Source organism: Sus scrofa, chromosome 1 (genome assembly GCF_000003025.6).
Source record: "Sus scrofa isolate TJ Tabasco breed Duroc chromosome 1, Sscrofa11.1, whole genome shotgun sequence".
Taxonomy (NCBI): domain Eukaryota; kingdom Metazoa; phylum Chordata; class Mammalia; order Artiodactyla; family Suidae; genus Sus; species Sus scrofa.
Window position 1 is genome coordinate 144,790,890 of NC_010443.5, and position 26,936 is coordinate 144,817,825.

General features: G+C 40.0%; 1 long non-coding RNA gene across 1 annotated transcript in view; it reads left to right on the forward strand.

The window, feature by feature from the left end:
• Positions 1 to 26,936, forward strand: part of LOC102162639 — a 33,185-nt gene that overhangs the window by 2,464 nt on the left and 3,785 nt on the right. The window contains exon 2 of the long non-coding RNA XR_002345761.1: positions 4,425 to 4,549. This is a non-coding gene — a long non-coding RNA (uncharacterized LOC102162639). The remainder of the gene's footprint in view (positions 1 to 4,424; positions 4,550 to 26,936) is intronic.

Genomic DNA, 26,936 nt, shown 5'->3' on the forward strand with positions numbered 1-26,936 from the left:
CTCCCCTAAATCAGATAAGACTAATACGCTGAGACTATTGTTCTTAAGCAAAGAAAGTGCTGAACTTTTTGTGAAAGGCAGGCCTCATTCCTTCTTGCCCCAACGGGAGATGAGCAACACTAATGCCTCACTTAAAGGCCCCTTGTTTCAGTTTCCTATTCCTTTCAGTATATACTTCTCCATAAATAGATGAGACATGAGCTTGTCCCTTGGCATCCTGTATAAGACAGAAGAAGAAATAAAGTTGACACAACAAAGTTGTGCTTGGATTTCACAACCCCTACCTCTGAAAAAGTAATCATCAGTGGTGAACGTCACTTCCAGAAACAGCAGGCTAGCGAATTCTACTGCTGAAGACAACTAAGAAGCCAGATGAAATATTTTGTAAATATATATTTGGAAGTTTCAAAGAATTAGAGAGATAATGAGGGAATACCAGGCCAAGATCCAGGAGGAATCCGGAGAAGAAAATGTAGCACTTGGGCAGCTTCTGCCCTGAGCACTTTCATTCTGGCTCTGGCAGCCACACAGAGTTAGAAAGATGAGTTTTCAGTTCAAATCTCTCCAAGGGTGGGAACTCAGGAAAGCAGTCTCCCGCTTTTTGATGGAACCTAAGAAAGCTGCACCCAGGATTAAGGGAGTAAGCCAACGTCTCTGGTTGTAAGTGCCCAGAAATCCCGAAACCAAAATTTGGATTAAGATATTCCCGCATTGCTCAGGCCTCTAGGAGCTGACAAAAGCAATTGAAAATCATCTCTGGAGAAAAATAACATCAAAAAAAAAAAATCATCTTGGGCCTCAAATTATTTCTAAAAATAGCATTTAAAAATCGCTTTCCTTCAACTTTTTCAACATGAAAAATGACATTTATGAAAAACCCACACCTAGCATCATACTCAGCAGTGAAAGACTGACAGCTTTTCCACAGGATCAGGAATGAGAAGGGTGTTCATGTTCACCACCACCGTTCAACATTGTACTAGAAATTCTAGCCAGAGCAAAACGACAGAAAGAAAGAAAAGACATACAAACTAGAAAAAAAGAAATAAAACTATATCTGTTCTATATTATCCTATATTTATAGAAAATCCCAAAGAATCCACAAGAAAGCTACAAAGATGATAAATTAGCAAAGTTGCAGGATACAAGATCAACACACAAAAGTTAGCCATGTGTTTATTTACCAGCAAAGAACAACCTGAAAAGAAAATTAATAAAGCAATCTACATCTAAAAGAATAACACACCTGGGAATAAATTTAACCAATCTACATCTAAAAGAATAACACACCTGGGAATAAATTTAACCAAAGATGTGAGTGATTTGTACACACTAAAATTATAGAACATTGCTGAAAGAACAAAGACCTAAATAGATAGAAAGACACCATGCTGGTGGATAGGAAGACTTATTATCAAGACCTCAATACCCAGAGCACTCTACAGATTCAATACAATCCCTGTCAAATCTCAGACAGACTTTTTGGGGAAATGGAAAAGCCAGTCCTCAGATACATCTGGAATTGCAGTGGGCCCCAAATAGGCAGTCTTGAAAAAGAAGAACAGAGTTGGAAAACTCACACTTCCAGATTTCAAAACTTACTACAAAGCTACAGTAATCAAAACAATGTGGTAGATGCATAAGGATAGACACTGGAATGGAATTGAAGGTCCAGAAATAAACCCATCCAACACCAATTCAGTTTTGACAAAGTTACCAAGTCTATTCAATTGAGAAAGAACAGTCTCTTCAGCATTTGGGGCTGAGACAATTGGATTTTCACATGCACAAGAAAGTCGTTGGACCCCAGCCTCACACCATACGCAAAAATTAACTCAAAATAGATCAAGGACCTAAATTATAAGAGTGAAAATCATAATATTCTTAGAAAAAAACATTCATTACTTTGGATTTGGCAGTGGATTCTTAGCTGTGATACTGAAACTATGAACAACAAACAAAAGAATAAATAAGTTTACTTTATTGAAATTAAAAATTTCTGTTCATCAAAGGACACTATCAAGAAAGTAAAAAGACAAGCAATAGAATGGGAGGAAATATTTGCAAAATATATGGCTAATTAGGATTTAATATCCAGAATATATAAAGAACTCTGACAACTCAAAAACAAAAAGACAAGCAACCCAATTTTTAAATGGACAAATGATATAAAAAGACATTTCGCCAAAAAAAATACATAAATGGCCAATAATCACATGAAACGATGTTCAACGTCACTAATTGGAGAAATGGAAATCAAAGCTACATGTGATACTAGTTGGCATCCATTAAGATGGCTATTATCCAAATAAAACAAAACAGAAAGTAGCCAAGTGTTGGTGAGAATATGGAGAAACTGAAACACTTCCGTGCTGCTACTGGGAATGTAAAATGGTGCAGCCACTATGAAAAACAGAATGGGGGCACGTCAAAAAGATTAACATAAAATGACTGTATCTAGCAGTACTAAGTATATAACAAGAAAGATTGAAAACAGGGACTCAAGATACCTGTACTACTATCACCTGAACCTTGAGAAAATCCTGCTGAGTGAAATAAGCCAGTCAACAAAGAAACAAATATTCTATGACTCCACTTATATGAGGTGCCTGAAGTAGTCCAATTCATAGACAGGTACTAGGACAGTGGTTGCCAGGAGCTGGAGGAAGGAGAAATGAGGAGTTAGTGCTTAATGGGTGCAGAGTTTCAATTAGGGAAAATGAAAAATTCTGAAGATGGATGGTGGCGATTTTTCCACAGCAATGTGAATATACTTAATGCCACAGAATTACACTCTTAAAAATGGTTAAAATGGTAAAATTTATGTTATGTGTATTTTACTGCAATAAGAAAAAACACAGTAAAATACTACTTCACGTCCAATAGGATGATTGTAATAAAAAATTTAATAATGGGCAAATAACAAGTATTGGCAAGTATGTGGGGAATTTGGAACCCTTCTTTTTTAGAGGGAATGTAAAATTCTCACACGACCCAGTAATTCCATCTTTTAGGCATAGAATTGAAAAGCAATGACTTGAACTTGTTGCCCAGTATCTTCTGATCATCACTAACAGCTCTGGGGCACATGTGCTTATAGAACTGTAACTGGAGAGGTGGAAGAAGTACGGGCATCTCTGGGCTTTAATAGAAAAGAACACATGTTGACTTGTTTCTATCCATTGGGTTATAAAATCCCAGTGCCTTTCTCGTTGCCACCTGGGAATAAATTTAATGAAGGAGGTGAAAGATTGATACACAGAAAATTACAAGACCTGACTGAAAGAAATTAAAGAAAACATAAATGTTTGGAAAGATGCTGTGTTCGTGGATAGGAAGACTTACTATTAACTTGTTAATACGCAAAGTGTTCTACATGTACATGAAAGAAATAAAAGACAGTTTAGTGCAGGGAGGGAAGAAATCAAATTTTGACAGGCCTTGAAACGCTCATAAAGCCTCATAGTTTCTGTGATGAGATTTAAATTGGATTGCAAATAGATAAAAGTATTTTGTAGACATTAAAGCACTTTATGAAGGCTGGGTAACATTATTCTATGAGTAATGAGTTCCTTATAGACAGGAACACAGCTTCATTCATGCTTGCAATCTCTTCATGTACCTGGCATGGTCCTTTGCAGATTGTAGTATTTAATTACTATTTATTCCATTGAATTCTCTATCCTAAATTCTATATTAAAATTAAGTTTTTAAAACTTCCGAGCTACTGACTAGAATTTTGTGAGAAGCACCTGAGAAAAAAATGATGCTGGATTATTCAGGAAGGGTAATGAAGCTAAGTAAGTTCAACTTAAATTAATTCAACTAACATTATTAAATCAGGTTATTAGAAACATATTGTAATGATTTCATTAGAATAAGCAGTTATTCATATTCATGCACACTGACTCCAAAATTATGCATGAAAATAAAATGTTTTGCCTTCAGGGAAAATGTATCAAAATTATGAGTCAAGCCACATGAGATTTGATAATTCTCATCCATCAACTCAACAGAAAATAATGGAGTAAAATTTATCATTTGGTTTTGAAGTATGAGAGTCACCTTCAGCCAGAGCTCCTTGGATAGCTTTTTTTTTAACTACAAAACAAAAATAAAACACTTTGCTCATGGATAAATGGGAAGTCTATGGGAAAATAAACGTCAGGACTGACTAATCTTTAGTGTCAGTTACATGAGTGGTCCCACTTTTCACATGCACAGCATGTATCTAGACATAATTCTTAAGGGATATTTAGCCTTTTTCATGCAAGTAATCTGTGTGCCCAATGACTGCCCAGACCATACGGCAAACCTATTCCCTAGCCCTCCAGCAAAACACTGGCCTTTGCTTTTTTAGCTTCTGGACATTAGTAGGCCGTTCCCACTGAGACTGACCTATGCAAACTTTCTCTTTCCTTTAGGTCTTTTCTCGCATCTAAAAGGAAGGCAGGCAGTCCCACTGAGTAGTTAGAGTATCGGTGCCTTAACAGATGCTGGTGTCCTACTGCTTTGGTTCAAACATCAGCTCCATCACTTCCTCCTGAAGGTAATAATAACTGCCTTATGTGCTCCTGGTAAGGATTCAATGATTTAAATTATCTAGAACACTTAGAATAGCACTAGCATACAGCGCACACTAAGTGCCCATTATTTTTCTATGATCATGACACCATCCTAAATGAAAGCACTCCTTTTGGGTTCAGCTTATCCTGGTGCATAGCAATGGAACATGTTAGGTCAGAAAGGGACCAAAAGGTAAGTTAGATACATGGGGGCTGAAACCAGAAGGTGAACTTAGGTTAGGATCCAAATGCCAAACCAAACCAAAATAGGAGGGAGGATGAGCTTTAATGCTGTTGGCAGGCTAAGAGCAGAGTAAGGGTGTCCTGCAGAGCTGATGTGGTATCTGGAGGCCATCTTCCTGGCCAGCTGATGGAAAAACAAATTAAGTTATTTCCTCGAATACAGTGTAATAACTTTGAGAAGAGACTTCCTAGTGGGTATTTCTTTGGATTTCCCACAGTTCCCAGAATAGTGCTTTATTAGAACAAAAGCTTTGGTATCTTTTGTTTGATATTGATACAGCTTTCTTAAAGTAATTTTATTTTTTCCTGACTTCATCCATCTATTCTATAAATATCTTGAGGGCAGGGACAGCTCCACATCAGGCCAGGTCACTGTCTGGATGGTGTTTTCCTCACCACCCACCCCTTCTAGACCGTGAAAGTATACCAGAAATATGTAACCACATAATAGATCAGAAGTGTAGCCTGCTGTTTAAAAACAAGCTGATAGACATTTTAAAACAATACAAGAAAAAAAAAATCACAATTATAAAAATATGAAAAATGAAGGGCCAGAACTCAGGAAAGAACTGAAAATAAAAACTCTTCTTGAGGAGTTCCCATAGTGGTGCAGTGGTTAACGAATCCAAATAGGAACCATGAAGTTGCGAGTGTGATCCCTGACCTTGCTCAGTGGGTTGAGGATCCAGCGTTGCCATGAGCTGTGATGTAGGTCACAGACATGGCTGAAATCCCACATTGCTGTGGCTCTGGCATAGGCCGGGGTCTACAGCTCCAATTAGACCCCTAGCCCGAGAACCTCCATATGCTGTGGGAAGCGGCCCTAGGGAAAAAAAAAAAAAAAATACCTCTACTTGATAAGAGCATCTTTTTATAAAAGCACTAAGGTTAACATCAGACTTAATGGTGAAAGTCTGAGTGCTTTCCCCAAAAAATCAGGAATAAGGAAAGGATATCCATCCTCACGTTGTTTAACATGGTTCAAGAAGTTCTGGACACTTCAGTATTGCAAGAAAAAGAAATAAAAGGCATATAAATTGAAAAGCAAGAAAAAAAATGTTGCTATTTGTAGATGATGTGATTTTTAATGTGGAAAATCCCAAGGAATCTACAAAAAACTCCCAGAATAATCAGAAAGTTCAGCAAGGCCACAAGTTCATACTAGATAAATACATGAAAAATATGTTAATTTCTATAACTAATAACAAACATGTAAAATTGAAAGTAAAAAGCAGAATACACAAGATCATTTGCAACTACTCCAAAGAAAATGAAGTGCTATATATTTAACACAAGAGGTAAAGGATCTGTATGCTGAAATTACAAAGTGATGATTGTCAGAATTATCCAGAGAACTAGAGCCAGCAGGATATGTATCTATGGGGGAGAGAGAGAGTCTTATTTTAAGGAATTGATTTGCATAAATGTGGAGGCTCGGTAAGTCCAAAATCTGTAGGGTTGGCCAGTAGGTCAGAGACACAGAAAGTTTCAATTCAATTCCAAAGGCTGTCAGCTTGCAGATTTCCTTCTTGTTCAGAGGGGTCAGTCTTTGTTCTAGTAAGGCCTTCGACTGATTTGACAAGGCCCACGTGCATTTTGGAGACAGTCTGTTTTACTCACAGTCCACTGATTTAAATGTTAATATCATTCAAAAAATACCTTTATGTAAATCAACTATAATAGAAAAAATAAAAATCTAGTAAAATATCTTTAAAGAAACACCCAAAATCATTTTTAATCAAATATCTGCACACTATGGCCCACCATACTCAATAAGAAAAAATTAACTATCACAATAATGAAGTCAAAAAAGACCTAAACAAATGGAGAGGCACACTGTGTTCATGGATTGGAAGATTCACCATATTAAAAATGTCCATTTTTTCTGAATTTCCTTATAAGTTTAATGAAATTCCCATCAAAATCCCAGCAAGGGGAGTTCCCGTCGTGGCGCAGTGGTTAACGAATCCGACTAGGAACCACGAGGTTGCGGGTTCGGTCCCTGCCCTTGCTCAGTGGGTTAACGATCCGGCGTTGCCGTGAGCTGTGGTGTAGGTTGCAGACGTGGCTCAGATCCCGCATTGCTGTGGCTCTGGCGTAGGCCGGTGGCTACAGCTCCGATTCAACCCCTAGCCTGGGAACCTCCATATGCCGCAGCAGCGGCCCAAGAAATAGCAACAACAACAACAACAAAAAAAAAAAGACAAAAAAAAAAAATCCCAGCAAGGCTTTTTTTAGACACAAACTTATTTTTAGATTTGCGTGAAATAGTGCAGTCCCTAGAGTAGCTAAAATAATCATGACAAAGAAGAATAGGAGGAAGGCTCAAGATGGCAGAGGAGTAAGACATCACGCTCACCTTCTCCCACAAACACATCAAAAAAAACACAGCTACATGTAGAACAATTCACACAGAACATCTACTGAATGATGGCAGAAGAACTTAAACCTCTAAAAAGGGCAAGATACCCTCCACACAACTGGGTAGCACAAAAGAAAAAGAGAGAGAGAAGGGAATGGGTATGGAACTAGCATTCCTGAGAGTGAGCTGTTAAAGAGAAAAGGAACCCACACCCGGGAAGCCACCCAACCGATGGGGAGATCAGCTGATACGGAGGGAACCTCAAAGTCCCCGAGAAAAGCACAGCAGCTGGACTGAGGAGGGCAAAGTAGAGTGAGAGCCGCACAAGTTATCTGCACCATCGCCCCGGCCACCACAGCCTGAGATGCTTGAAGCAGGCTGGGCGCTGAGACTCAGGCTCCAGAGGTCAGTTCCTGGGAGAGGACTAGGGTTGGCTGTGTGGGGAAAGCCTGAGGGCCTAGGGAGCGGTGTGTTCCAAGCTGGGGAGTGGAATGCCATAGCTGAGGAAGCCAGGAGGAGGTTTGGGCCTGCAGGAGAAGCAAGGCGCCATTGTTGGGGAGGGCGAGAGGAGGAGGGGCGTATCGCCATGGTGTTGCCAGGATCTGGGTTCTTATTTTCGGAGCCAAAGAATGAACTTCACCGACACACAGGCAGCAAGCAAGCAAAAGTCATTATTACAGGACAGCAAATAGCTCCCAGCACAGACACTAGGAGGGGGAAGAAGAGTCCCCCCTTCCTATCATTTGATGGCAGTTTTTATTTCTTAAGGACAGGGGTAACCACATGGGGTCCAGACATCATTTCTTTTTCCCATTGGCCTTATCCAGTCATCTATATCCGGTCTTATCCAGTAGGGGTCTTAGAGATGGATACACCCCATAAATTTTATGGCTACTTGGTTCTTCTTTCCCCTAGACTAGGATTTGCCACTTTTTACATTGTTTTGCTAATAGGCAAATGTAGGGAATTCCTGTCATTGCTCAGTGGAAATGAATCCAACTAGGAACCATGAGGATGCGGGTTCGAACCCTGACCTGGCTCAGTGGGTTAAGCATACGGCATTGCCGTAAGCTGTGGTGTAGGTCACAGACACGGCTCAGGTCCCGTGTGCTGTGGCTGTGGTGTAGGCTGGCAGCTGTAGCTCTGATTAGACTCCTAGCCTAGGAATATCCATATGTCTCTGGTGCGGCCCTAAAAAGAAAAAAAAAAAAAAAATGTATAGGTCAGAGGTTAATGTCCACCTTGACGTGAAACAATGTACTTTTCTTTGCTTTTTTTTTTTTTTTTTTTGGTCTTTTTAGGCCCACACCTGCGGCATATGGAGGGTCCCAGGCTAGAGATCCAATCAGACCAGAGCCACAGCAATACGGGATCTGAGTCTCGCCTGAGAGCTGCACCACAGCTCACGGCAATGCCTGGTCCTTAACCCACTGAGTGAGGCCACGGATTGAACCCGTGTCCTCATGGATGCTAGTTGGTTTCACTAACCACTGAGCCACAATGGGAAATCCCAAATGTACTTTCAGTAGTTAATCTTTCAACAAGCAAGGACTGTTTGTCTAGATTTGTTTTTACAAATCTTAAACCATGCATATTAATCAGGGAATATATCAAAGCCCATGTTCCTACACTAACTACCTGAATTATTGTTCTGCTTCAATCCCGCCTCTAGAGTTGGAGACTCTTAACTGTGGGGAAAAGCGGCGATGACCACTCTGACTGCTTCCTGCTAACAAGGGGCATCATCAGAGGAAAGCAGGTCTCCACTCACGGGACAATCAAGTGGGCTTTATGTTACACTGGGTTCCCTTTCTACCACCATCTGTAGTTTAATAACTTCTAATTGGGAGGTGATGAAGCGAGAAATACAATTAATGATACAGGGTCTGAATAAAAGAATCAAGATTACAATGATGATTATAGTAAGCAAATATTTCCCCCAGGAGGAGGAGTTCAGCCAGTTCCAGAGGGCAGCCCCAAAAGCTGGAGTTGGATTTGACAACTCATGAATCTGCTGCCGGAGATCTTGCAGGGAATCAGACACATTCTGTGAATAATCAGGAATATAAACACAACATTTAGATTTTATAATAGCACAGGTACCTCCCTGAGCTGCAGTATGTCTAAGGCCATTTGTTTTGTAGGATTACTTTTCTCACCTGTTGTTTTTCCATATTTAAGGCAGAAATAGCTGCTGCACCATCGTTAAGGGCTTGCCAAGGAAAATTAGTTAATGCTTCCACCTGCAGCATTATGTCAGTGGTTCCTAATGAGTGCACAAATATAGCTGCTGGTCATACCATTGGGACACTGATCAAATCCACCTCGAATGTAGGTAGGGAAGGTTGGCTGGTACTCAGCTCAGAGTTTTTACAGTATTGCTATGAGCAAAAGCCAACCCTAAAGTACAACATCCTACCCATCTCGGGGGCAGCCACAGCCATGGATTAGTTCCAAATACCCAGTAAGTTCTGTTTGGGCCTAGCCAATGTATTCCAGGGTTAAGTCCCCAGTCTGTTTCAGGCCATATATGGGGGTATTACAAAAGCCATTGCATTTAATTAGTAGTCCCTGTTCTTTTAGGTTTTTTATAATTGGGGTAAGTCCCTGTCATGCCTCAGGCATCAGAGGATACTGCTTTTGGCAAGGAAATAGTTTTGGATTTTTAAGAGTTATTTCCACTGGTTGAGCATTTTTTGCTCTACCTATCTTTCCTCCTACAGCCCAGACTTCTGGGTCAATGTCTACTTCAACTGGAGGCAGACATAGCTTTGATTAGGTTCCCTTGTCATGTGAATTGAGGCTTTAACCTTTGATAAGATATCTCTTGCTAAAAGTGGAGTTGGACTCTCTGAAACAATCAGAAAGTCATGAGAGGGAGTTCCCACTGTGGCTAAGCAGTTAGCAAATCCGACTAGCATTGATGGGGAATCGGCTTCAATCCCTGCCCTCGCTCAGTGTGTTAAGGATCCGGTGTTGTCATGAGCTGTGGTATATGTCGCAGACGTGGCTCAGATCCTGTGTTGCTGTGGCTCTGGTGTAGGCCAGCAGCTACAGCTCTGATTCAGCCCCTAGCCTGGGAACCTCCATGTGCCATGGGTGTGGCCCTAAAAAGACAAAGAAAAAAAGAAAAGAAAGACATGAGAGAAGAGAATGGACTCCCAATCACAACTCAAAGGTTATATAAAGAATTTTGTAACTGACTTGCCAGAAATACCATGAATAGTGGCATATCTACTTGAAGGGGGTCCAGGGTTGGAGAGGAGGACTGAAATGGTGGCTCCCATATCCAGGAGGAAGCCAACAAGCTGCCCTCCTACATTCAGAGTCACCTGGGGCTCCTGCGTAGTGATGAGGACAGGAGCTAGTACGGAAATCTCCGGGTCCCATCAGTCTTGATCCTGGGCCTGAGGGGTCACCCCTTGGGACTTCTGTCTTTGGGGCAGTGCCTCTTCCAGTGATCTTCTGACATATGAGACAAGGCTTAGGTGGTGGAGTCCGAGCCTTGGGGCATGCCCCTTTAAAGTGTCCCTCCTTTCCACAGAGGAAACAGGCTCTGGACCTGGGTCCTTGCCCTAATCCTTTTGCCTTAGAAACTCCCAGGTCGACTCCCTATAGTGCCATAACTAGAGCCTCAGCCTTTTCTTTGTCTCTCCTCTTTTCTTTTTGCTCTTCCCTGTCCCGATTATAATACAGCGGAGTTGCTACTCTAAGGAGGTGCTCCAGGTCCTGATGAGGGCCAAAAGCCAATTTTTGGAGCTTCCTCTGTATATCTAGTGCTGATTAAGTTATAAATTTATCCTTAAGAATTATTTGGCTCTCCACTGCTTCTGGGTCCATGGGTGTATGCTTCCTCAATGCCTCTCTGAGCCTTTCTAAGAAGGCTGATGAACTCTTACGTTTCCGTTAACAGACCTCCGATAGTTTGGAGTAGTTAACAGGCTTTACTCATGCTGCTTTAGTCCCTCAACTATACAAGTAATAAAATGGTTCCTATGCCAGTTGTCTTTATTTCCTTCATCAGCAAACCAGTTAGTGTCACTCATAGGAATTGCCTGACAGCCTATGGGGAATTTTGTTCATTCCTCTTCTGACCTGCCCCTTGCATTTATAGCATACCATTCATCTCCCCAGCCCTGAGCATTTTCTGAGACTTTATTTTTCTCACTTATAGTCAATGTCTATTTCAACAATATCATGATGTCCTTCCAGGTCAACTTGAAGGACTGCGAGAGACCTTGAAAGACCTCCATATATCTATCTGAATGGTTGTAAATTTTCCCGAATCTGTTTTTATCTGTCTTAAGTCCTGAAGAGAGAAAGGCACATGGACCCATAACTGTCCCCATTCTCTGTTTGCCACTTCTTGCAAAGGGAGTAAAGAGGGATATAACTTTGGCAATGGGGGTGGGGGGGAAGAAGGAGCCTTGGGCAGTGTTGGGAAGGCTAATTGACTTCAGGAGGGCCTGACCAAATTGGGCCAGGATGTGGAAGGCACCTAGGTTCTGAGGGAGTTGGCATAACACACTGGGGAAATCCATAGGCCTTCCTCAGTTTAGTGTCTTCCCTCATTGTAAAAAAGATCTGGACATAGGCACTTCTGACCATTTCCCCTCTGACCTACAAAATAGGTCTAATGGAGAATGGTATTGTAATTTAGAGAGCCTTCAGGTGGCGCTTGCTCTGTCCAGCAGGTTATACTATGGCCAGGCTTCCTTTCAAAAGAAAACTAAATGTTTCTTTCTCAGGGTCTGAGAGTCAAATTGTTCCCAGTTCCTCAAGGTACTTGCCAGAGGAGTTGTTACTGAGCCATGAGCCAGGCTCGAGGATGTTGCTCCCATCTGAAAAAAAGAAAAGACCTGTTGTCCTTTCTCTGCTCTGTTTTGCAAGGGTGTCCCCTCTCTTGTGAGGAGCAAATAGGCATCAGTGGTAAAATACCCCATCCAATCTTTGGCTGACTGGAATTAACCACTTCCTTACCAGCGTAGCCTCTCCCATCATCCCTGCCCATTATCTGCCTCTGGACAGAGGTGAAGAAACCCAGGCATGCAAATGTTGTCCTGAGTTTAAGAATTCTAAGATGATTGCTCTGACCTGACCTCTATTAATGTTGGAAAGACCCCTAAGCTACAGTCAATGGGTAGATTGGATGAACCAGCTGCCATTTTCTCCAACCAGGGTGAAAATAAATAGTAAAAGGCAAAACTGACCACGCCCGGGCCCTGAGACTAGGCACTTGGCCCAAGTTGGATGCATGCCAGTTATGACCTCTTTCTCCCTTACAGGAATGGTAACAACTCAGGGTAGTCCTAACTTCTAGAGACCGCTTTTCTTTTCCCTCATGGCTCCATTTGATGTAAAAACAAAGGAAATGATTTTTTTTTTTTTTTAAAGTGGATTGGCTGAGCCCTTTAAAGGACTCCTAAGGAGGTCAGGCACTACTTGGCAAGGAGAATACAATGACCAATTCCAGCATAGGGGCCAAGCCTGATGTCATATGAGAGATGGTATCAATTGGGTCTAAAGCCCAAAAAGTGTTAAATTGGCTAAAAATAGCAAGGGGTGAAAAACCAGAAGTGCAATAAAATGGGATGGATTTGTGATTTGAGGGGTATTCCTTAAGCTCATATAACTAGATTATCTAGACCCTTAGTCCATATGACCCTTATGGTTTCTTCCCATAGTGCAAGGGGTCTCCTTATGTCTTGTCCCCTTAGGGATGCCACTAAAAATGAATTTCTATTAAAAACTTGACTTTGGCAGCTCAGCTAACATCATCCACTGTGAGGTGGTGGGTTCTGACATGTTGTAGGAAACAGGGAAGGTGGAGATGAGAGTATCACAAGGGTCTAGGAATGATGGCCTTAAAACCCTTCACTACCCTTTAAGAATTCACAAAAACAACATCTGTGTTTTTCATAGGTCATATTAAAATAGCAAATATTCAGAAATAAAGTAACTTGCTGTTTCCCAAACGTTTTACAAAGGCTACGGTGTATAGCGGGAAGAGCACTGCGGGGGAAGGGGAAGAGTGCATTGGAAAATTTGCCTTGTGAATTGCTTCATCCATCTCCGGCCATCTCCCTCTCGGGACACTCCATTTGGTGCCTCTTGATATGTGGCAGGATAGTATAAACCCCTGACCAGACTCCTGGCCTGATTAGACTCAGGAGGGCTGCCTTTTAGCTGTATGAGACTGCTCGGGATCTTAAATGGAACTGCGGATGGGGACTCCACACTCGGTTCAAGTCCATAACACATCTCAGGCTATACACAATCACATGCACACATTCACCCTCCTTTCAAGAGGCAAACAGAAACTGAACAAAGCAGAAAGCAAAAGCAAAATCTTGCTGCCAGCCACTTACCTTGTGAGTGCTGGTGTACTTCAGATCCCAGAGAAGCCCCCACAAGATGTTACAGGAATACGGGTTCTTATTCATGGAGCCAAAGAATGAACTTCACGAACACACACAGGCAGCAAGCAGGCAAAAGTCTTTATTACAGGAAAGCAAATAGCTCCCAGCACAGACAGTGGGAGGGAAAGGAAGAGTCTCCCCTTCCTATTGTTCTGTGGAGGTATTTATTTCTTAAGGACAGGGGTACCAATGTGGGGTTCAGACATCCTTCCTTTCTCCCATTGGCCTTGTCCAGTCACCTATATCAGGCCATATCCAATAGGGGTCTTAGAGATGGATATTCCCTGTGAGTTTTATGGGTACTTTGTCCTTCTTTCCCCTAGACAGGGAGTTGCCAACTTTACATTCTTTTGCTAAAAGTCAAATGTATAAGTCAGGGGTTAATGTCCACCTTGATATAAAACAAATGTACTTTCAATAGTTAATCTTCCAACAAACAAAGCCTATTTGTCTAGATTTGCTTTTACAAATCTTAAACCATGGATATTAATCAGGGAATATATTGAAGTCCATGTTCCTACACTATTATTCTGCTTCAATAGGAATTTCTTTCCCTGCACATGTGCAGACTCTCAGAGGGCATTGCACCTCTGGCACAGGCTACAGGTGGCAAGAGGCCACTTGCTCAGGCTACAGATGGCCAGGTACCTCTTGTGTGGGTTAAGTGCAGCAGGGGGCTAAGCCCAATGTGGTGCCTCTTGCATGATCTACAGGCAATGGGGACAAACCACAAGAAACCAGAGGGAGGTGTGGCATGACATGACTAGGGGTCTGTGAACAGACTCCACCTACAGCCCCAGTCACCTCAGAGGTTGGCAAAAAAGAGGGCACTGCAACCAAGCCCCATTCGTTGTTGCTCTCACTCCCCTGGGAATACACCTGCCCTGCTGCTGCCACTGCCAAGTGCTCTGGGCAGTGCGTGCCCACACATCCCTGATCACTGTCACTTCCCAGGATTCTGAAACTAGGAACAGCCTGTGCAGCACCTCCTGTGTGGGCCAAGTGGGACAGGGTGTGTCTTGAGTGGTCTACAGGTGATGGGGAAAAACCACCACAGTTATCTCTGACTCCAGAGGTGGGTGTGGCCTGCCACCATTAGGGGTCCATGAACAGGCACCACTTGAGGCCCCAATCATCTCAGAAGGCACCACAGAGGAGCACATCATGATCAAACACCACCTGCTGTTGCTCTCACCCCCCTCACTCCAGGAACTCACACACCATGCCACTGCCAAATTCTCCAGGCACCATCTAAATCTGGTAGTGGTCCTGAGGCTCATTACCACCTCCCAGGGCCCTGCAACTTGGAGTAGCCTGCACCACCTTCCTGCAGGTCCTTGCTACTGTCAAGAGCCCAGCAACCAGGCACTGACTACTGGCCCTGTCTCTGCCTCCTTCTCCCTGGAAGCACACTCAGGGAGATAACAGCCTGCACACACCAAAGAAAGAGACAGCAAATATTCACACTCCCATGCCAAAAGTAAATAGTAAATCCCCAACAAAATAGAAAGGGGTGCTCTTGCATAGAAATAGCCCCCCAAGACTACAGTAATAGTCTTTCCCTAAACTCACAGAAAAAGAAAAATATAAGTGAAATGAAGACACTCAGGAACCATTCCTTGTTAAAAGAACAAAAGAATTCACCTGAAACACAGCAAACAATGAAACAGACCTCTACAGTCTAATAGACACACAGTTAAAGGGAGGTCATGAAAATATTGAAGGAATTAAGGAGTGGATATGAACAGTAATGCAGATTACTGAAGAAAGGAACTAGAAAATACAAGGAGGAGCCAAGAAAAATTAGAAAATTCATTGCAGAGATGCAAACTGAGTTAAAGAGCAGAATGAATAATGCAGAGGAAAGAAGTAGTGACTTGGAAGATAGAATGATGGAAACCACCCAATCAGGACAGCAGACAGAAAACCAAATGAAAAAAACACAAAAGCAATATAAAAGATCTATGGTATAATATAAAGCAGGCCAATCTACACATAATAGGAATTCCAGAAGGAGAAGAAAAAGAAAAGAGGATTGAAAATACTTTTGAAAAAATTATGTCTGAAAAATTTACAAATCTAAAGAAAATGGATATCAAGATACATAAAGAACAGAGAACCCCAAACAAGCTGAACCCAAACAGATCCACAATAATACATATTTTAATAAAAATGGCTAAAGATAAAGAGGATGCTAAAAAAAGACCAAAAAAAATGGAGTTCCCGTCGTGGTGCCGTGGTTAACAAATCCTACTAGGAACCATGAGGTTGCGGGTTCGATCCATAGCCTTGCTCAGTGGGTTAAGGATCCGGCGTTGCTGTGAGCTGTGGTGTAGGTTGCAGATGTGGCGCGGATCCCACGTTGCTGTGGCTTTAGCATAGGCCGGTGGCTACAGTTCTGATTAGACCCCTAGCCTGAGAACCTCCATATGCCGCGGGAGTGGCCCAAGAAATGGCAAAAAGACAAAAAAAAAAAAAAAAAAAAAAAAAAAAAAGACAAGAAAGGAGAGTATGCTAAAGGCAACAAGAGAAACACAAACCATTAATCATAAGGAAACCCCCATAAGGATATCAGCTGATTTCTCTACAGAAACACTACGGGCCAAAAGAGAGGGGCAAGGTATGTTCAAAGTTCTAAAAGGGAAGCATTTGCAGCCTAGAATACTCTACCCAGTAAGGATATCATTTAAAAGAGAACCGAGAAATAATTTCTACAGCAAACGAAAACTGAAAGAGTATAGCAATACTAAACCTATTCTAAAAGAAATACTGAAAGGGCTTCTCTAAATAAAAAAGAAATAAGAGGAGTTACCATTGTGGTGCAGCAGAAATGAGTCTGACTAGGAACCATGAGGTTGTGGGTTCAATTCCTAGCCTTACTCAGTGGGTTGAGGATCTGGCATTGCCATGAGCTGTGGTGTAGGTCACAGATGTGGCTCAGATCTGGCATTGCTGTGGCTGTGGTGTAGGCCGGCAGCTACAGCTCTGATTAGCCCCCCAGTGCGGGAACTTCCATATGCCACGGGTGTGGCCCTAAAAAGACAAAAGCAAAATAATAATAATAAATAAATAAATAAAAAAGAAGTAAGAAGATATAGGATGGAAGAAATCACAATTGGAAAGCAATCACTTAAATAAGCCCGTATACAAACCTAAAGGGGAGGGACCCTATTTTAAAAGTGTCAATATCCAAAAGGACAGCAAAAAGAAAAACATGAAGATTAAAAAAAAAAAAAAAAAAAAAAAAAAAAGGACTTCAAAGAGAATGTGGGGAAGGAAAGTTAGAAAATCCAGACTTTTTTTTTTTGATGAATATGTTTGAGCCTATATGACTGTCAGGCTAAAGCAAGCAGATATAGGAAGGGGTTGACAAACTTGAAAAACAAGACAACCACAAAGCAAAACCAAACATTGCCTTCACATAAACTAAAAAAAGAGGACAGAAACATAAAAATAAAAGGAAATCACCCAACCAAAAAAAGAAAGGAACAAAGGAGAAACATAGAAGCACTGGAAAACATGGTTTAAAATTGCAATAAATACATATTTATCAATACTTACCTTAAATGTCAATGGACTGAATGTTCCAATCAAAAGATGCAGAGTGGCAGATTGGATCAAAAAGAGAAGAGCCTACAGTATGCTGTTTACAAGAGACTCACCTTAGGGCAAAAGATATATAGATTGAAAGTTAGTGGATGGGAAAAGATATTTCATGCCAATGGAAAATACAAGAAAGCAGGAGTTTCAATACTCAGACAAAATAGGCTTTAAAATGAAGGCCATAAAGAAAGACAAAAAAGGACACTATTTAATGATAAAAGGATCAACTCAAGAAGAGGATATTACAATCGTCAATATATATGCCCCTAATATAGAAGCAACCAGATACATACAACAAATACTAACAGACACTAAAGGAGAAATTGATGGGAATACAATCATAGTAGGAGACTTATCACCCTACTCACATCAATGGACAGATCCTCTAGAGAGAAAATCAATAAGGCAACAGAGATCCTAAAGGAAACAATAGAAAAGTTAGACTTAATTGATATTTTTAGGGCATTACATCCAAAAAAAATCAGAATATACATCCCTTTCGAGTTCATATGGAACATTCTTGAGGATTGACCATATACCAGGGTACGAAACTAATCTCAAAAAACATGAGTATAGAAATTTTTTCAAGTATCTTCTCTGACCACAATGGCATGAAACTAGAAATCAACCACAGGAAAAAAAATGAGAAAAAACAGACTACGTGGAAACCAAACAGCGTGCTACCAGAAAACCAATGGGTCAATGAGGAAATCAAAAAGGAAATAAAAATATACTCAAGACAAATGATAATGAAGTGACAACCATTCAAAATCTATGGGATGCTGCAAAAGCAGTGCTTAGAGGGAAATTCATAGCAATACAGGCCTTCATCAAAAAAAGAAGAAAAATCTCAAATCAACAGCTTAACCCACCACCTACATGAAATAGAAAAAGAAGACCAAACAAAAACTAAAGTTAGCAGAAGGAAGGAAATCATAATGATCAGAGAGTAAATCAACAAAATAGAAATTCAAAAACCAATAAAACCAAGAGCTGGTTCTTTGAAAGGGTAAACAAAATTGACAAAGCTCTGGCCAGACTCATCAAGAAGAGGAAAGAAAAAACTCAAACAAAATAAATGGAAAAGGAGAAATCTCAATGGATTCTGCAGAGGTAAAAAAACCACAAGAGAATACTATAAACAATTATATGCCAACAAATTTGACAACCTAGAAGAAACAGACAACTTTCTAGAGACAGCCTGCCAAAACTGAATTAAGAAGATATAGATCAACTGAACTGACCCATCACTAGAAATGAAATTGAATATGTAATAAAAGTACCCCCTACAAACAAAAGTCCAGTAACAGATGGACTTCACAGGGGAATTCTTCCTAACATACAAAGAAGAACTTATACCCATTCTTCTTAAACTTTCCAAAAGGTTGAAGGAGGAATATTCCCAAAGACATTCTATAAAGCCACCATCACCCTAATACCAAAACCAGACAAAGACACTGCCAAAAAAAAAATATATATATATATAGGCCAATATCTTTGATGAATGTAGATACAAAAATTCTCAACAAAATTTTAGCCAATTGAATCCAACAACATATAAAAAAAAATCATATATCATGACCAGTGAGATTCATCCCAGGTTCACAAGGATGGTTCAACATAAGCAAATCAATCAACATCACACACCACATTAACAAAAGAAAAGTCAAAAACCACATGATCATCTCAATAGATGCAGCAAAAGCATTTGACAAAATCCAACATCCATTTATAATAAAAACTCTTACCAAAGTGGGCATAGAGGGAATATACCTTAATATAATCAAAGCCATTTATTACAAACCCACAGCAAATAATAATACTCAATGGAGAAAAGGTGAAAACCTTCCCGCTAAAGTCTGGAACAATACAAGGATGCCCATTCTCACCACTTTTATTCAAAATAGTATTGGAAGTCCTAGCCACAGCAATCTGACAAACAAAATAAAAGGTATCCAAGTTGGAAGAGAAGAGGTAAAATTGTCACTGTATGCAGATGACATGATACTATATATAGAAAACCCCAAGGACTCCAAACAAAAACTACTCAAACTGATCAATGAATTCAGCAAAGTAGAAGGATACAAGATTAACAGAAATTGGTTACATTTCTGTATACTAACAATGAATTATTAGAAAAGGAATACAAAAATACAATACCTTTTAAAATCACACCCCAAAAAATTAAATACCCAGGGAAAAAACTTTACCAAGGACGTGAAAGACATATGCTGAGAACTATAAAATATTCATCAAGGAAATTAAAGAAAATGCAAAGAAATGGAAAGATATTCCATGCTCCTGGGTGGGAAGAATTAATATCATGGAAATGGCCATTCTATCCAAAGCAATCTACAGATTCAATGCAATTCCTATCAAATTACCTATGACATTTTTCACTGAACTAGAACAAATAATCCAAAAATTTATATGGCACCCAAAAGACCCAGCATTGCCAAAGCAATCCTGAGGAACAAAAACCAAGCAGGAGACATAACTCTTCCAGACTTCAGGAAGTATTACAAAGCTAGAGTAATCAAGACAGTGTGGTACTGGTACCAAAAAGACATACAGACCAATGGAACAGAATAGAGAACCTGGCAATAAACCTAGACACCTGTGGTAAATTAATCTTCAACAAAGGAGGCAAGAATATAAAATGAGGAAAATGCAGTCTTTTCAGCAAGTGATGCTGGGAAAACTGGACAGCTGCTTGTAAATCAATGAAACTGGAACACACCCTCACACCATGCATAAAAATAAACTCAAAATTGCCTAAAGACTTAGAGTTCCCATCGTTGCTCAGCAGCAATGAATATGACTAGCATCCACGAGGACACAGTTTCGATCTATGGCCCCACACAGTGGGTTAAGGATCCAACATTGCCATGAGCTATGGTGTAGGTTGCAGATGTGGCTCGGATCCCGGGTTGCTGTGGCTATAGCATAGGGCAGCAGCTACAGCTTCAATTCAACCCCTAGCCTGGAAACCTCCATATGTCTCAGGTGAAGCCTTAAAAAGACAAAAAAAAAAAAAAAAAAAAAAAAAAAAAGAAAGAAAAGAAAAGAAAAGAAGAAGAAGAAGAAGAGGAAGAAGATTTAAACATAGACAAGACATCATCAAACTCCTAGAAGAGAACATAAGCAAAACATTCTCTGACATCAACCTTACAAATAATTTCTTAGGTCGGGCTCTGAAGGCAACAGAAATAAAAACAAAAATAAACCTAATCAAACTGACAAGCTTTCACACAACAAAGGAAACTTAAAAAAAAAAACCAAAAAGACAACCTATGGAATGGGAGAAAATAGTTTCAAATGATGCAACTGACAAGGACTTAATATCTAAACTATACAAACAATTTATAAAACTCAACAGCAAAAAATGCAACAACCCAATTGAAAATGGGCAAAAGACCTGAATAGACATTTCTTCAAAAAAGATATACAGATGGCCAACAGGCAAATGAAAAACTGCTCAACAGCAGTTTTTCACTAATTATTAGAGAAACACAAATCAAAACAACTATGAGGTACCACCCCATGCCTGTCAAAATGGCCATCATGAACAAGTCAACAAATAACAAATGCTAGAGGGGGTATGGAGAAGAGGGAACCCTCCTTCATTGTTGGTGGGAATGTAAATTGGTACAACCACTATGGAAAACAGTATGGAGGTGCCTATGAAAACTAAATATAGAGCTACCATATGATCCAACAATCCCACTCTTGGGCATATATCTGGACAATGCTTTCCTTAAAAAAGACACAAGCACCTGCATGTTCATTGCAGCACTATTCACAATAACCAAGACATGGAAGCACCCTAAATGTCCATCGACAGATAAATGGATAAAGAGGATGTGGTTTATATATGCAATGGAATACTACTCAGCCATAAAAAAGAACAAAATAATGCCATTTGCAGCAACATGGATTTAACTAGAAATTCTCATACTGAGTGAAGCCAGAAAGAGACAAATACCACATGATATCACTTATATCTGGAATCTAATAAACAGTACAAATGAACCTTTCCAAAAAAAGAAACTCATGGACTTGGAGTGGTTGCCAAGAGGGAGGGAGAGGGAGTGGGGTTAATGGATGCAAACTATTGCATTTGGAGTGGATAAGCAATGAGATTCTGCTGTATAGCACAGGGAAATATATCTAGTCACTTAAGATGGAACATGATGGAGGATAATGTGAGAAAAAGAATGTATATATATGTGGGACTGGGTCACTTTGCTGTACAGTAGAAATTGACACACACTGTAAAACAATTATAATGGAAACAATAAAAATTATTTAAAAATTTTAAAAAGAATAAAGTGGGAAGAATCACTGTACTCAATGTTGAAACTGACTATAGAAATGTAGTAATCATATATTATAGTTAGGCCAGAGAAGTAAACACATTGAACAGTAGATCTGTATAGAGAAGTCAGAATAGACCCCCCAAAAGTATGTTCAGATGATTTTTGAGATAAATGTATAAGCAATTCAATACAGAAGGGAGAGATGGCCTTTTCAAAACATGGTGTTAGAGCACTTCAATATCTATAAGCAAAAGAGTGAACTCCAACCTAAACCTCACAGTTTATACAAAAATTACCTGAAAATGCTATCATGGGATTTAATGTAAAACTGAAAAAGAATAAAAATATTTCAGAAATAAAGGCTAAGCTAGAAGTATAAGAGTAAACGAATTAGCAATAGCAGAGTATTAGCAATTGCTAATAACCTGGAAGAAATAAAAGGTAAAAAGAAAGATAAAATTTGTCATAAATAAAAAAGGTAAGAAAAGATTTGTAAGAAATTTGCATATACTGAAGGGTATTAAAGAAGATCCAACAAATGGCTGAAAGGAGCTCCTAAGAAGGAAACTAAAATGAGGGAACAAAACAGATATTAAAATCTATAACTCAAGAAAATAATCCTAAATTTTTTTTGAAGACTTGAAATTGCATATTGAATAAACATACACTGTACCAGAGACTATCATGCCAGAATGTCATGACCAAGACGTATTGTAGAGAAATTATTGAACTCCAAAGAAAAAAATGTCCTTTGGGTATTGAGACAAAAAGAGCAAGAGGCTTATTAGATAAAAACATATTGTGCCAGAAAAACAATGAGGAAGCTTTTTATTTTTGGCTGCACCCCTGGCTTGTGGAAGTTACTGGGCCAGGGATCAAACCCACCTCCACAGCAATGACAATGCTGGATCCTTAACCTGTGAGCCACCAAGGAACTCTAAAGCATGTTGAATATAGTCAAAAGTAAATAAAGATCACCCCAAAATTTTACATTCGGAAACTGAATGTTAAAGCTCACATGCAAAGTATGATCAGTGTGCAAGAACTCAGTGAAAAGTGTTCCCATGAGCCCTTCCTTAAGAATTTTATTTCTTCAAGAGCCTCAACCAAAATAGAGAAACATTAGTCTAAGTACAGGCTGAAGAGCATTAAATACACATTTCCTTTTAGAGCTAAGACTAAATGAGGACCCTACCTCATGCCATATATAAAAATTAATTCAAAAAAGGCCTAAATATACAAACTAAAACCAAGAAATTCTTTGAAGAAAACATAGCCATAAATCTACATGACCTTGAATTAAGCAATGATTTCTTAGCATGAGCATCAAAGAAAGAATAGATAAACTAGACTTCATCAACATTAAAAATTGTTTTCAAAAGATATTATCTGTAGTTCTCCTGTGGTGTAGCAGATTAAGGATCTGGCATTGTCACTGCAGCAGCTTGGGTTGCTGCTGTGAAGTGGGTTTCACCCCTTCTCCGCTCCCCCTACCTGGCCCAGGAACTTCCACATGCCATAGGCATGGCGGAAAAAAAAAATATATTATCAAGAAAATGCAGGAGTTACCACTGTGGTACAACAGAATTGGTGGCATATTGGGTGCACTGGGACACAGGTTTGATAACCTGCCTGGCACAGTGGGTTAAGGATCCGGCATTGCTACAACTGTGGCTTTGGTCACAACTGTGGCTTGGATCTGATCCCTAGCCCAGAACTCCATATGGCACAGGGCAGCCGAAAAAGAAAGAAAGAAATAGGAAGGAAGGAAGGAAGGAAGGAAGGAAGGAAGGAAGGGGAGAAAGAAAGAAAGAAAGAAAGAAAGAAAGAAAGAAAGAAAGAAAGAAAGAAAGAAAGAAAGAGAGAGAGAGAGAGAGAGAGAGAGAAAAGAAAGAAAGAAAGAAAGAAAGAAAGAAAGAAAGAAAGAAAGAAAGAAAGAAAGAAAGAGGAAGAAAGAAAGAAAGAAAGAAAGAAAGAAAGAAAGAAAGAAAGAGAAAGAAAGAAAGAAAGGGGAAGAGAAAGAAAGAGAAAGAAAGAAAGAAAGAGAAAGAAGGGAAGAAAGGAAGAAAGGAAGAAAATGAAAAGACAAGCAATGGAAAGGTAGAAAATATTTACAAATCACATATCTGATGAGAGTCTAGTATCTAGAACACATATTTTTTAAACTCTTGCAACTCAACGAAACAAAACAAATAACCCAATTAAAAATAGGCAAAGAATCTGAGTTGACATTTATCCAAAGAACATACAGAAATGGCCAATAAGCACATGAAAAAATGCTTCATATCATCAGTTGTTAGGGAAATGCAAATCAAAACACAATGATACCACCTCATAGCCACTAAAAAGTCCATTATAACCATGGACAATAACAAGTGTTGGTGAGAATGTGGAGAAAATGGAAACTTCACACATGTTAGTAGGATATAAATGGTGCAGCCACTTTGAAAGACCATTTGGCGGTTTCTCCACATGCCCAACTTAAGGTACCATATGACATAGAGATATATACCCAAGAGAACTGAGAACATGTTTTCACAAAAAACTGTACACAAACATTGATAGCAGGATTATTAATAGAAATGATAACAGCCTATATATCTCCAACTGATGAACAAAATGTGGTTGGTTCAAACAATGAAAAATTTCAGCCATAAAAGGAATGAAGTTGTGATAAATGCTACAATGTAGATGAACTTTAAGAATATGATGTGAAAGCAGCCAGTCACAAAAACCACATAATTGTATCATAGCATTGATATGAAATGTCCAGAAGAGGCAAATCCATAGAGACACAAAATAGGTTAGTGGTTACCAGGGCTGGGGGAAAGAAGAATAAGAATTTGTCTTGATGGATATAGGGGTTTTTTCAGGTGATGAAATATACTAAAATAAGAAAGTGATAATGATTACATTCTGCTGTAAAAACACTAAAAACTACTGAATTGCACACTTTAAGAGGGTGACTTTTGTGTTATGTGAGCTATATTTTAATAAAGCTATTCTATTTAAAAAAAAAAAAAGACCAAATGGGAGTTCCCATTATGGCACAGCAGAAATGAAACCCACTAGTATCCATGAGGATGCAGTTTTGATCTCTGGCCTTGATCAGTAGGATAAAGGATCTGGCATTGCCGTGAGCTGTGGTGTAGGTCACAGACGTGGCTCGGATCCCACGTTGCTGTGACTTGTAGTGTAGACTGGCAGCTGCAGGTCTGATTCAACCCCTAGCCTGGGTACTTCCATATGCCATGGGTGTGGCCTGCAAAAGCAAAATAAATATAGATAGATAGATAGATAGATAGACAGACAGACAGACCAAATGAGTATTTTTTTTTTTTTGTCTTTTTGCCTTTTCTAGGGCCACTCCCGAGGCATATGGAGGTTCCCAGGATAGGGGTCCAATCAGAGCCATAGCTGCCAGCTTATGCCAGAGCCACAGCAACGCGGGATCCGAGCTGTGTCTGTGACCTACACCACAGCTCATGACAATGCCGGATCCTTAACCCACTGAGCAAGGCCAGGGATCAAACCCGCAACCTCATGGTTCCTAGTCGGATTCGTTAACCACTGAGCCGTGACGGGAACTCCCCAAATGAGTATTAAAAGAGAGTTATGCTCTGCTAGACTGAAGGCTGTGAACCTCCAAAATTCATATGCAATGTGATGATACTTGGAGGTGGGGCCTTTGGGAGGCCTCTACCCTCAGGAATGGGATCAGTGCCCTAGTAAAAGGGACTCCAGAGAGCTCCCTTGACTCTTCTGCCATGTGAGGACACAAGGAGAAGACTATGAACTAGGTAGCAAGCCCTCAGCAGACACCGAGTCTGCTGGTACTCTGGTCTCAGACTCCCAGCTTCTGGAACTGTGAGAAATCAGTGTCTGTGTCTATAATCCACCCACTCCATGCTCTCCTATCGTAGCAGCCTGAACAGACTAAGACATGCTCTGACAACGTAGATAGAATATGACTGATTTTAAAACTGGTGTTGGATGGGAAGAGCATATGCAAAAGCTTTAACTGTGTCCAGTAATTAATTGGTTGTGGAGGGATTTGCATTATTATTATGAGACTCTTTGCACATAATACCAGATTAAGCAAATGAGGAATTATGGCATAGTCTAATTCTTTCATCTTTTGTGTCCTTGAAAACCAAGATTCTTAGTGTAGAGAAAAAGAGGGCTGTAATATAGACCTTACACAAGATTCCTGTCATCCTGAATTTGAATTGGTAATAGTAGTGTGAATTTATGAAATATTTTGTCTTTCTCTGTAGCTGTGTGTGTGCTTCTCTTGATTATGTCCACTGAAAAGCCCAGAAACCATGACCAACCAGTAGCAATGAACATTCCTAGTGCCCTGACTATGGTCCTGAAATACCAGCTCTCAATTTAAAAAATGGCTGATCCAAGGTTTGGAATCACATCAGATAGAAAGAGAGAGAGAGAGAGAGATTACTAGAGTAATGCCAAAAGGAGTCATGATCTGACTTCAGTTCCTACTTGCTAACAATGGGAAATTTTGAGTATCAGTAAGGATGCTCACTGCAATGCATTTAAACTTATCAAATATGTTTAAATCCATAGGTTCTTGATGAAAATTTTTTAAACTCATTGGTTGCTCTCAGAGAATGATAGGGAAACAATTCATAGTCTTAAAAACTGGCAAATAACAAGAAAATAATCAGGCATTTATCCTATCTTTCCTACATGAAGTATACCAGTGAATAACTAGACAGAAGATGAATGGAAGTATCATTTTATAGAAATATCCCAACGATAGTTGAAAAGAAAGATTAAATTAAGATATCATCACTTTGCAGCTCACGATGAATTAATAGATATAAGAATTGAGCACCAACAGCTACTGACATCAAGAAAAAAGTGGGACCCAGACACAATAGACCTCCTAATGAAAGGAGACATCCTTTATCCCTTGTGAAAGGGATTAAGCCTGACTCCAGTCCAGTCTCTGGATCCAGCTGCCAATTGGCAGGAAACCCAGAATGCAGGGTAACATGTTGAATTGCACCACACGAATGCACTTAGTGAAAGCCAGACTATCTGACAGCCCAGGTTCCTCAACAGATATTTCAGGGAAAAGAGAGGGCTGGAGCAAAACCTGGACATTAAAAGAGACTTGAAAGACATACTAAAAATTTCAGTAGGCAAGGCTAGACCATAGGATCAAGGGAGATACTTGAGTGATAGAACTACCAAGAAGTGGAGGGGGATCCCATTGTGGCTCAGCTGGTTAAGGATCCCATGTTATCTCCCTGAGGATGCTGGTTTGATCCCTGGCCTCACTCTGTGCTTTAAGGATAGGTCGTTGTAAGCTGCAGCATAGGTCACAGTGAGGCTCGGATCCAGTGTTGCCATGGCTGTGATGTAGGCCTCAGCTACAGCTTCAATTCAGCTCCTAGCC